Source organism: Euphorbia lathyris, chromosome 5, assembly GCF_963576675.1.
Source record: "Euphorbia lathyris chromosome 5, ddEupLath1.1, whole genome shotgun sequence".
NCBI lineage: Eukaryota > Viridiplantae > Streptophyta > Magnoliopsida > Malpighiales > Euphorbiaceae > Euphorbia > Euphorbia lathyris.
Genome location: NC_088914.1, coordinates 5730817 through 5743168, shown reverse-complemented (window position 1 = coordinate 5743168; position 12352 = coordinate 5730817). Strand labels below are relative to the sequence as shown.

The following is a 12352-nucleotide window of genomic DNA, read 5'->3' as shown; positions in this document are numbered from 1 at the left end:
ATTAACGATAGTGTATATTTGTAGCTGAGGTTTTTGTTCTTGATTCTGAGACTAGAAAAGGAGATTGTGCATCTCTTATGAAAGAACTTGGTAACAACACCTCCACTTGGATAATGGAGAATTTTGAAAAGCTGAAAGGAGAATGGGATACATCTGAGGTTTTTGTTATTGGTGGACATAAATGGTATGTGAAATATATATGTTTTAGCTTGAAAAATTACTTGGATTACTACATTATTTTTAACTCTTTTAATGTCATTTAGGAGGTTGCGGCTTTATCCGAATGGCCGTGCATTACGCAAAGGCAAAAACTTATCTGCATATATATACTTGGAGGATTTCGAAAGTGGTCTTAATCCTAGAGATAAGTTGAGCGTTGAATTTGTTCTGCGTGTTTGGAATCAACTCCACGGAAAGCACCATCAAATTTTCGGTGAATAGAATAGAAGTTTGAGTTATCTTTCATTTGATATCTGCCGTTTTTATTAGCTCAACTTTAGTCTGATATTTTGCAGCTAGTAATAACTATTTGTCTGCTTCGGCCAAGTTTTGGGGCTTTCTGGAGTTTATGTCTCTCAGCAAACTGAATGATACATCAAAGGGATATATAATTAATGGTGCTATAACTATTGAAGTACAAATTTATTTGTTATCAGTGGTCAAGGACTTCTCTTGACAATCTAAGTTAGAAAGATTTTTGTAACAAGGAGCGGCCTTACAATGGATGCCGATGTGGACAGAAATAAATACCTACATCGGAAATGGTGAGATATATTATTAATGTGTGCTCCAATATTATTGATCTGTAGTATCATAATGGAATGTTGGTAGTAACTAAGTGAGACAAACAGAACTTAAAGCTTTGCTTTGCAATTTCAATTGATCCTTATGCGTGCTTACTTTGCTCATTTTCCTACTTTGCTTAAATGTGATATCTCATGACCTTTGACTTATAGTATTATTAATATTATAGTCTTTAAATCTTATTTTGTGATATAAAAACTCTTGAACGTTATCCAAATTAAATAAAATTATAGCATGAAAGAAATTGAATGTAACGTGGTACAAAGGTATAATATCAAATATATTACCAAAAAAAGTATAATATCCAATATTACCGTGATATTTAAAGTAATTGTAGGATTTCGTTTAGGTAAAATATGTTTAATATTCTTGAATTATAGAACTACTAATTCAATAATTTCTAAACTTTATTTCGTGATACTAAAGTCAAAAATCAAGTAAAATTTATTAATAACAAAAGTATGATATATATGAAAGTAGATATTAAATTATATTTATTGTTAAATACATTGACTTGGAGAAAGCATATGATAAGGTACCAAGGGAAGTACTTTGGTGGGCCTTGATAAGGAAAGGCATTTCGCGGAAATATATTGACATCATAAAGGACATGTATGAGGGAGTATGCACGAGTGTACGTACTAGTGTTGGGAAGACTGAAGAGTTTCCTATTACGATTGGAGTGCATCAAGGTTCCGCACTAAGCCCATTTCTTTTTGCCATCGTTATGGATGAACTAACAAGTTCACTTCAAGATGGTATACCATGGTGCATGCTGTTTGCAGATGATATCGTGTTGGTTGATGAGACGAAAGAAGGAGTGGAGAGGAAGTTGGAACTATGGAGACAAACTCTAGAATCTAGAGGCTTTAAGTTGAGTCGAAGTAATATTTGGAGTGTAAGTTTAGCGGCCGTAGGAGTAGGGAGGCAGGGACAATCACCCTAGATGGGAGAGTTGTTCAGGCCTCGGATTGTTTCCGGTATTTAGGATCTATTATCCAAACGGATGGAGAAGTAGATGGAGATGTTGCTCATAGGATTAAAGCTGGTTGGTCGAAGTGGAAGAGTGCTACGGGTTGCCTTTGTGATCCCGACATGCCTAATAGATTGAAGGGAAAATTCTACCGGACGGCAATTAGACCAACATTGTTATATGGTACGGAGTGTTGGGCAGTGAAACACTGCCACATCCATAAGATGTCGGTGGCGGAGATGAGTATGTTGAGATGGATGTGTGGTCATACGAGAAAGGACCGGGTGCGTAATGAAATAATTAGGACAAAAGTAGGGGTCACATCTATTGAGAATAAAATGAGAGAAAACCGACTAAGGTGGTTTGGCCATGTGAGACGTAGAGCGCTTGATGCGCCGGTTAGGAGAACCGAAGAGTGGCAAATGGATGTAGTGGTGAGGGGTAGGGGAAGACCTAAGCAAACTTGGAGGAGGGTGATCGAGAGTGATATGAGTTTACTGGGAATTGAGGAAAATATGGTAGTGGATAGGACGGATTGGAGGGAGCGAATCTGTGTCGCTGACACGACTTGACTTTCACGGTTTTATATGATGGTTCATGTTAGCCGACCCCGAATCATTTCGGGACTAAGGCTTTGTTGTTGTTGTTGTTGTTAAATACATAAAAAAAATCAATAATATAATTAAACGTATCTAAATCGATATTTGCTTATTTTTCAAATGGATTTTATTTGATAAGAAAGTCATTTTAAACTTGAAAATACTTGAATTTGAGTTGGTGCAAGATTATCCAATATCCAGTGCTATACTACGATAGTTAGAGAATTACTAGGGATTGGAAATATTTATTTATTAATTAACATATTAATATGAATTTGCTGCAGATCATGAAGATAAAAAAAAATGGTACCAATTTCTTGCTTTCAATCTCTTTGAGTTTTAATTGTTACTAATTAATTAGTTAATTGTCATGTGTTTAACTAATCCACAAAAGAAGTAAAAAGGGAACTAAGAGATCTTCCACCTGTTCATTAATCAAAAACTTCTCCCAACTTTCTAATGCAAAGACAACTTACTATGAATCAACTGATTTTGAAGTTGGTGGATATAAATGGTAGTTTCCCTCTCTTTTTTTAATTATATATCCTTAATTTTAATTAGTAACTAATACATGTGATAAATTTAATTTAAATTGTTTATTATAGTGCATGAGATTGAGATTACATCTTTATGGTAAAGGAAAGTGGCAATTATTTGTAAATGAGAAAGGTCATATCTCTCTCTATTTAATTCTCTTTAAATCAAATGTATTTCCTATACATGACCAAGTTAATGTCTACTTCAAGCTCTTTATTTATAATCAAATTCAGGATAACTATTTGACTATTCAAGGTACTTTCCTTAACATTAATTTCTAACATTTCTTCATAACTTTTAACTGTTCAAGGTAATGTTCAATGTATGTTTTGTTGTTGTTGATTGATGATTAGGGTTTGATATATTTCCATTAAACTATTGCTCTTAGTATGTAATGTCTATTAGGATCTCGGAAAAACCTTTAATTAGTTACCGTAAATACTAAAGTATGTATATGTTTGTCTACTAAAAGTTTTTGTTCATCTGCCCAGATTTAAAGGGTGGGTTTTGTTGTTTCCGTTACCTGATTGATAATTAGTGTTTTGGTATGTTGCGATAAACTATTGCTTTTATTACAAATCCCTAAATTAGTGATTATAAATAGTAAAGTGCGTATATGTTTGTCTACTGAAAGTTTTTGTTCATCTGCACGGATGCAAAGAGTATGTTTTGTTGTTTCCGTTAGCTATATCAATTAGTGTATAGTTTATTGCAATAAACTATTGCTTTTATTATTATTATGTAAAATGTCTATTAGGAGCTCAGAAAAGCCCCAAATTAGTTACCGTAAATACTAAAGTATGTAAATGTTTGTCTACTTACAGTTTTTTCATCTCCACAGATGCAAAGGTTATATTTTTTTCGTTTCTGTTAAATGATTGATAATTAGTGTTCAGTATACTGGGATAAACTAGTGCTTATTAGGAGCTCAAAAAAGCCCTAAATTAGTTATCATTAAACGCTCAAGTATGTATATGTTCATTTACACAGATGCAAATAGGAGGGTAAGGCATTTCCGTGGGAAAAAAAGAGAATGGGATTTTGATGAAATGCTTTGAGTAAATGTTTTCAATGATGCATCAAACGGATACCTGATTAAGGATAGTCGTATATTTGGAGATGATGTTTTTGTTCTTGATTCTGAGACTAGAAAATGAGATTGTGCATCTCTTGTGAAAGAACTTGGTAACAACGCCTACACTTGGATGATGGAGAATTTTGAAAGGCTGAAAGGAGAATGCTATACATCTGAGGTTTTTGTTATCGGTGGACATTAATGGTATGTGAGATATATATGTTTTAGCTTGAAAAATTACTTGGATTATTAGATTTTTTAACTCTTTTAATGTCATTTAGGAGGTTGCGGCTTTATCTGAATGGACGTGCAATACACTTAGGCAAAAACTTATCTGCATATTTATACTTGGAGGATTCTGAAAGTGATCTTAATCCTAGAGATAAGCTGAATGTTGAATTTGTTCTGCGTGTTCGGGATCAACTCCACAGAAAGCACCATCAAATTTCTGGTGAATAGACTAGAAGTTTGAGTTATTTTTCATTTGATATCTGCCTTTTTTTATTAGCTCATCTTTAGTCTGATATTTTGCATCTAGTAATAACTATTTGTCTGCTTCGGCAAGTTTTGGGGCTTCCCGGAGTTTATGTCTCTGAGCAAACTGAATGATACATCAAAGGGATATATAATTAATAGTGCTATAATTATTGAAGTGAAAATTTATTTGTTATCAGTGGTCAAAGACTTCTTTTAACAGTCTAAGTTAGAAAGATTTCTGTAACAAGAAGCGACCTTAAAGGGATGCCGATGGGGACAGAAATAAATACCTACATCAGAAATGGTGAGAGATATTATTAATGTGCTTTCCAATATTATTGTTGTGTAGCATCATAATGGAATGTTGGTAGTAACTAAGTGAGACAGACAGAACGTAAAGCTTTGCTTTGCAATTTCAGTTGATCCTTATGTATGCTTACTTTGCTCATTTTACTACTTTGCTTAAATGTGACTATCTCTTTCCTTTAATTCCCTTACATCATTTACTTTTTCCAGTGCTTGATTCAAGTCATTGTTTGGTTTAATATTCTCAAAGGCGGACGTCTCAACCTCTCAATTTGTCTTGTTTTTCTATTAGGGTAAAATATGTTATATGTCATGACCTTTGACTTATAGTGTTATTAATATTATAGTCTTTAAATTTTATTTTGTGATATAAAAACTCTTGAAGTTTATCCAAATTAAATAAAATCATAGCATGAAAGAAATTGAATGTAACGTAGTACAAGAGTATAATATCAAATATATTACCAAAAAAAAGTATAATATTCAATATTGCCATGATATTTAGAGTAATGGTAGGATTTTGTTTCGGTAAAATATGTTTAAGATCCTTCTTGAATTATAGAACTACTAATTCTATAATTTCTAAACTTTGTTTCGTGATACTAAAGTCAAAAATCAAGTAAAATTTATTAATAACAAAAGCATGATATATATGAAAATAGATATTAAATTATAATTGATTGTTAAATACATAAAAAAAATCAATAATATAATTAAACGTATCTAAATCAATATTTGCTTATTTTTCAAATGGATTTTATTTGATAAGAAAGTCATTTTAAACTTGAAAATGCTTGAATTTGAGTTGGTGCAAGATTATCCAATATCTAGTGCTATAGTACGATAATTAGAGAATTACTAGGGATTGGAAATCTTTATTTATTAATTAACACATTAATATGAATTTGCTGCAGACCATGAAGATAAAAAAAATGGTATCAATTTCTTGCTTTCAATCTCTTTGAGTTTTAATTGTTACTAATTAATTACTTAATTATCATGTGTTTAAGTAATTAAAAAAAAAAGTAAAAAGGGAACTAAGAGATCTTCCACATGTTCATTAATCAAAAACTTCTCTCAACTTTCTAATGCAAAGACAACTTACTGTGAATCAACTGATTTTGAAGTCGGTGGATATAAATGGTAGTTTTCCTCTCTCTTTTTAATTATATATTCTTAATTTTAATTAGTAACTAATGCATGTGATAAATTTAATTTAAATTGTTAATTATAGTGCATGAGATTGAGATTCTATCTTTATGGTAAAGGAAAATCGCAATTATTTGGAAATGAGAAAGGCCATATCTTTCTCTATTTAATTCTCTCTTAATCAAATGTATTTCCTATACATCACTAAGTTAATGTCTACTTCAAGCTCTTTATTTATAATCAAATTTCGGATAACTATTTGACTGTTCAATGTACTTTTCTTAACATTAATTTCTAACATTTCTTCATAACTTTTAACTGTTCAATGTATGTTTTGTTGTTGTTGATTGATGATTAGGATTTGGTATATTTCCATTAAACTATTGCTCTTAGTATGTAATGTATATTAGGATCTTGGAAAAACCTTTAATTATTTGTTTAAATACTAAAGTATGTATATGTTTGTCTACTGAAAGTTTTTGTTCATCTGCCTAGATTTAAAGGGTATGTTTTGTTGTTTCCGTTACCTAATTGATAATTAGTGTTTTGATATATTGCGATAAATTGTTGCTTTTATTACTATGTAAACTGTCTATTAGGAGCTCAAAAAAGCCCTAAATTAGTTATTATAAATACTAAAGTACGTATATGTTTGTCTACTGAAAGTTTTTGTTCATCTACACAGATACAAAGAGTATGTTTTGTTGTTTCCGTTAGCTATATCAATTAGTGTATGGTATATTGCAATAAACTATTGATTTTATTAGTATGTAAAATGTCTATTAGGAGCTCAGAAAAGCTCCAAATTAGTTACCATAAATACTAAAGTATGTATATGTTTTTCTACTTATAGTTTGTTCATCTCTACAAATGCAAAGGGTATATTTTGTCGTTTACGTTAGCTAATTGATAATTAGTGTTTGGTATATTGGGATAGACTATTTCTTATTAGGAGCTCGGAAAAGCCCTAAATTAGTTATCACTAAACACTAAAGTATGTATATGTTCATTTACACAGATACAAAGGGGATGGTAAGGTGTTTCCGTGTGAAGAAAAGAGAATGGGGTTTCGATGAAATGCTTCCAGTAAATGTTTTCAATGATGCATCAAATGGACACCTGATTAAGGATAGTTGTATATTTGGAGCTGAGGTTTTTATTCTTGAATCTAATACTAGAAAGGGAGAATGTGCATCTCTTATGAAACAACTTGGTAACAACACATACACTTGGATAACTTAGAATTTTGAAATGCTGAAGGAAAAACACTATAAATCTTAGGGTTTTTTATATTGGTGGACACAAATGGTATGCGAGATATATATGTTTTAGCTTCAAAAATTACTTGGATTACTATAATTTTGAATTCAATTAATGTCATTTAGGAGGTTGCGGCTTTATCCGAATGGAAGTACATTACACAAAGGCAAAAACTTATCTGCATATTTATACTTGGAGGATTTGGAAACATCGGATCCTTACAAACATGTCAACATGACCAACAGATTATGACTTCAACAGGTTCCAAAACCTATTATCAAACAATTATAAAGATATGTGCTCAGAAATGCCTTGAAACCGAAGATCAAAAACATGCGTTCTTTCACCCGTCCCGAATGCTTCATTATAAAAGTTGTAATACAATTCGGATGATAATCACTTTAATCCTAGCTAGTTTGATTTTTTTACGTATAAATCCGCCTTATGAGATTTATCTTTTGGTTTAACTAATTTTAAAAAGTTATGTGGAAATGTATTCTATTTTTAAAGATCGTTTGAAGGATAAATTTGATGATAATTTTGCTCAGGACTAGCAAAAAATTAAGTGTAGGAGATTTGATAAGCCCAAAATATACCTAAAATATCATTAATACTGCCCGACCATAATATAGGTGAAAAAACTCGGATGAACATGCAAACTCGGGATGACTTTGAGTAAGTACAAAGAAGAGTGTACAAATACCAACCCACTAAAAATTCAGTGATAAGAGTGAAATACCTTAGTGAGGTACAATTGAGTTCTCAAAGAATGATCAATCCCTGTTAATATTGCCTATTGAGTTTGATCATGGAGGTTTCGAATAAAGTTTGGCCACTCACCCGCTTACGTAAGTGCTCATTGAAAACTTTTCACAAAACCTTGGTTTTGAAATCACGCACTTGGTTAAACCAATCGGAGGTTTGTTTCTTAATTGTCTCAAATCCCTTGTCTTTCGACTTTCTTTACTTGAAGACTAGTAAAACTTTAAAGTCCGAGGAGGTTGGTAGGGATGTTTTTTCCCTATCTTTTAGCATGATTTACAGTTTATTTTTTAGCTGATAATTAAGTTTAATTGCAAAAATAAGTATGTTTTGAATAAATAATAAAATAAAAATAAAACTTGTACTTTTAATTATTTTTCCTACTTTTTTATCAATTTTAGAAAAATAAAACACCAAGCTGATCCGGTGTTTGTAAGTCGTATTTTACAGGTACAAGATAAAACGGACAAAGGAAGAATTGGTATTCGAAGCACATGGGGCGTAGAACATCTCACGTGTCGCGTGCCATATAACTGTGCAATTCCCACTGATTCACGACAGTCAATTTGTGAGTTCCCACAAGGTCAACTAGAAACACACGGAGCGTATCCCGTAGCACACCACGCGTGCCTAGTGTGAAACAGTGACAATAGTTCCAAAGACTCAACTATGTGGGGCGTGCCCCCAGCCACGCGGGGCGTGCAGGAGAAGTTCTTCAATATCAATTCATAGAGACTCAACCACGCGGGGCGTACCCTGGTCTACGCGTGGCGTGTTTGAGTCACCTCCTCTAAAATCAGTCCACGCGTGAGAGAAATATTCAACGGGATGGGTAATTGCCAGACACGCGGGGCGTGACATGTGAAACCTACATTTACAATGTGAATTCTTACTTGTAACTTATGTATTTACGATTTTACCCTCGAACTTGATGTGTATAAATAAGAGTGATTAGCACTCATTTCATTCATTCAGATTTTATTTAACAAAACTCTACCACCTTGAGAGCTTGTTCACTTATTTCGTCACTCCGTCGAAGTTCCGTTCCACCCTCTTCCACCAAGCTCGAGAGTTCCACCTCTAAGACCTATGAGACGGCCTTGAGTCCAGTTAGCTAGTTCTAAAGGCTGATTCTTCCCTTTCTACTTGCTAATTAGTTTGCACTTTTCCTATGTACTAAGGTTGGTTGTATCCCACATTTACGCGTTCCATATTTATAATATATGATTTGCAATTTTCGTTTCTCTATACGTGTTGATTTTTATTGCTTATTTTGATATTTGTAATTGATTATCATGTAGGGGGTGCAATTTTTGATACCTTTTGGGAACCATATAGGTGCTACCCTACCAGAATTGACACACCGAAAACCGTAGGAATTGACAAGCCACGGAACTTACGGCCCTAGTTTTTTATCTCTCGCATTAGACACGCCTTTAGGAGGAACCACGTAGTCTAAGTACTTCACGGGTCGGTCGGTCTACATGTAGTCATCTTTGCAAGAGTAAATTATCAATCGTATTTATGTTCGGAGTTATTGTTTATTATATTTATAACTTATCGTCACCCGTATCACTTCTTTGGGGTTTTGATTATATAAATCTGTTTCACCATAGTTTAGGAGTAGTTTGTAGTTGTCACCCAAACCAAAGTAAAGTATTCACTGCTTAGATAACGTATAGAACCGAGTATTTTAACACTTGTGGATATAAATCCTGTGGATTCGATACCCGGTTTTAACCGGATTATTACTTGGTACGACGAGGAACACTTGCCCCTATGTAGTAGCGTCTAGTAGAGTTAGAGCACTTAGAAAGATCATAACCATAACTATAGCACTCATCATACCATATTTACCACTCTACCTAGGATACACCCACCAAGGACGATGGTTTTGCAACAAGTGTGTGTCCATGTTCAACAGGCCACATGCTACTGCTAATAGTCATTTCCTCTCAAAGTTCTTTCGCTTCGGCATATGTCTTCTTCATAAATAACCCTCCCAGTATAGCATCTAATGAACCTATGGCTGTGGGATTTATTCCATTATAGAATGTTTGCATCAAAAGTTCATCGGGCAAATGGTGATGTGGGATAAACGTTGAAGTTCTTTGAAAGGTTCACATGCTTCATACATGGTTTCATTTTCATGTTGTGTGAATGATGTCAATTCTTTTATAATTTTTGCGGTTTTTGCTAAAGGAAAAATTTGGATAAAAATGCTTGGGCTAATTGGTTCCAAGTTTCGAATGTTCCGACCGGCATAGAAGTTTACCAAACTTTGGCCATGTCCTTCAAAGTGAAAGGAAATAGGCGAATTTTAACTGCTTGAGCAAGAACATCGGTCATTTTGAAAGTGTCACAAATTTCTAGGAAATTTGTCAAATGGGTATTAGGGTTTTCGTTAAGTAGTCCATGAAATGTCACATTATTTTGCAACATATTAAGCAAAGCTGGCTTGATTTCAAATTGATGTGCATTTATCTGGGGTCTAACTATATTATTCGTTACACCGGCTACTCCTGGTGTAGCGAAATCCATAAGTCTCGGAGGGACTGCCATGGTTACTGGCTGTGGTTCCTGATTCTGTTTCTCTTTATTTTTCTTTTTCTTTCCTTTTATTATTCTTTCAATTTTTGGATCGAGTGATTACGGTTGAATGTCTGAACTTCGAGTATTGCACATGAACTGAAATTACAAACACAAACAGAAACTACCTTCAAGAAAAATTGAAAAATAAAATTTTTAGTAAAATTAATAATATAAGTATATATATAACCTAGATTCGGAATAAATCACAAAAAATCTAAATTTTTGTTTAAAAATTTTGCCGTTCCCCGGCAACGGCGCCAAAAACTTGTTGAGCGATTTCCGCAAGTGCACGATATATGCTTGTAGTAATAAAAGATATCGAACCCACATGGAACGCTTTTTAACGAAAACTTATTTTAATTCAGTTTTATTCACGTCTTTAGGTTTAACTTAAGAAAATCGTTTAATTAATTGTATTGGTCTGGTTTAGATGGAATTAATATGTTGAAACTTAGAATTCAATTTTGTCTTGAGATTTAACTACAAGTCAGGAACTTTTGTGTTTAGAATAAGAACTACTCGAAACTTACTCGCATTAAGCAAGAAAGCAACTATAACGTTAGTAAGATTATAAACATGTAATAATTCATAATTTTATGCAATTATCGGGTTTCGAACTGCAGACCATCTTCCTATGATCGGGCAAGATCGCTACCTTAATCAAATTGGTGTTTTATATCTCATAAGCCGAGCTATAGATTATATCATTCATAAATCCTAATTGTTTGAAGTGTTCAACAAAGTTTCTTTATAAATTATATTTGTGTAAAATGTTTTAATGAAAACACCAGTATATTAATTTGAAAATCATTTTGTCAGAATAACCTCAAAATAACAACAGAAAGAATATATTGAAATAGAAAAATATTTTATTATTGAATTGTGAATCTTCACAAGTTAACAGAGAAGAAGAAACATTGATAGCATTTTAACTAATTTGAGTTCCGGATTGTCAATCTTTTCCTCAAACTTCGTCGGTTTGTCAGACCCTGAGGCGCTTCAGCCGCTAATCCTTCTCGCTGAATCCTCGAAATAGAGATCGTTGGATCCACTATCAGAATGTGAATTTGTCTTCGAACAACTCTTAAATCTAAACTAAATGCTACCGTCGCACCTTGGCTTTCGGTTTTCAGGGCACGTGGCCGGCTCGATCCGCTTTTCATTTTTGAAGGTTTCGAGTCACCACCAATCATCACTTGGAAATACGTGTATGCGGACATGATTGGTCACTTTATCTATTTGGATTGACTATGTATGGTTTAGCTTTGATAAGGATGGTCTTCGCATAGATCGAAAGTTCGTTTTTCCGGTTACGTGTAGCGAAGAGATGCAATCTCACCCTACCCCACCCGACGTATCGGTACTATTACGATATTATGTGTTTGCTATTTGCTTTGCTTTGACTTATCGATATAAACCAGCCACTCGTGGATTTTGGGGTAATTGGATTTATGTTTGGATTTGAAATTACGTACATTACATGTACGTAATTGTAATCGAATTGAAACATCATTTTGCCATTCGTATATCACATATACAGTAAATAAAATGTGAATTTCAATAAAAAATATTTTAGATGTATTCGAATGACATTTTCATATCGATTCGAATTAACTTGGTTATCTTTATTGATTTGAAATAACATTTCGAATTGATTTATTTGGTTTTAAAATCGTGCATATCACATATACACGATGTATTTATATTATTTTTTATTTAATGAATTAAATGGATAATGTGCGCATAAATTTATAAAATAAAATAATTACTAAACTTAACAAAATGTACTCGTGTCACATAAAAGGACTAGATCGAATT

The 12352-nt window shown here is 33.0% G+C and overlaps 1 non-coding gene across 1 annotated transcript; it reads left to right on the top strand.

Moving 5' to 3' along the window:
* Positions 1 to 10021: 10021 nt before the first annotated feature.
* On the top strand, positions 10022 to 10127 carry LOC136231598 (small nucleolar RNA R71). The gene has a single exon (XR_010689971.1). It is a non-coding gene; the product is annotated as a small nucleolar RNA R71 (small nucleolar RNA).
* The last annotated feature ends 2225 nt before the right edge of the window (positions 10128 to 12352 follow it).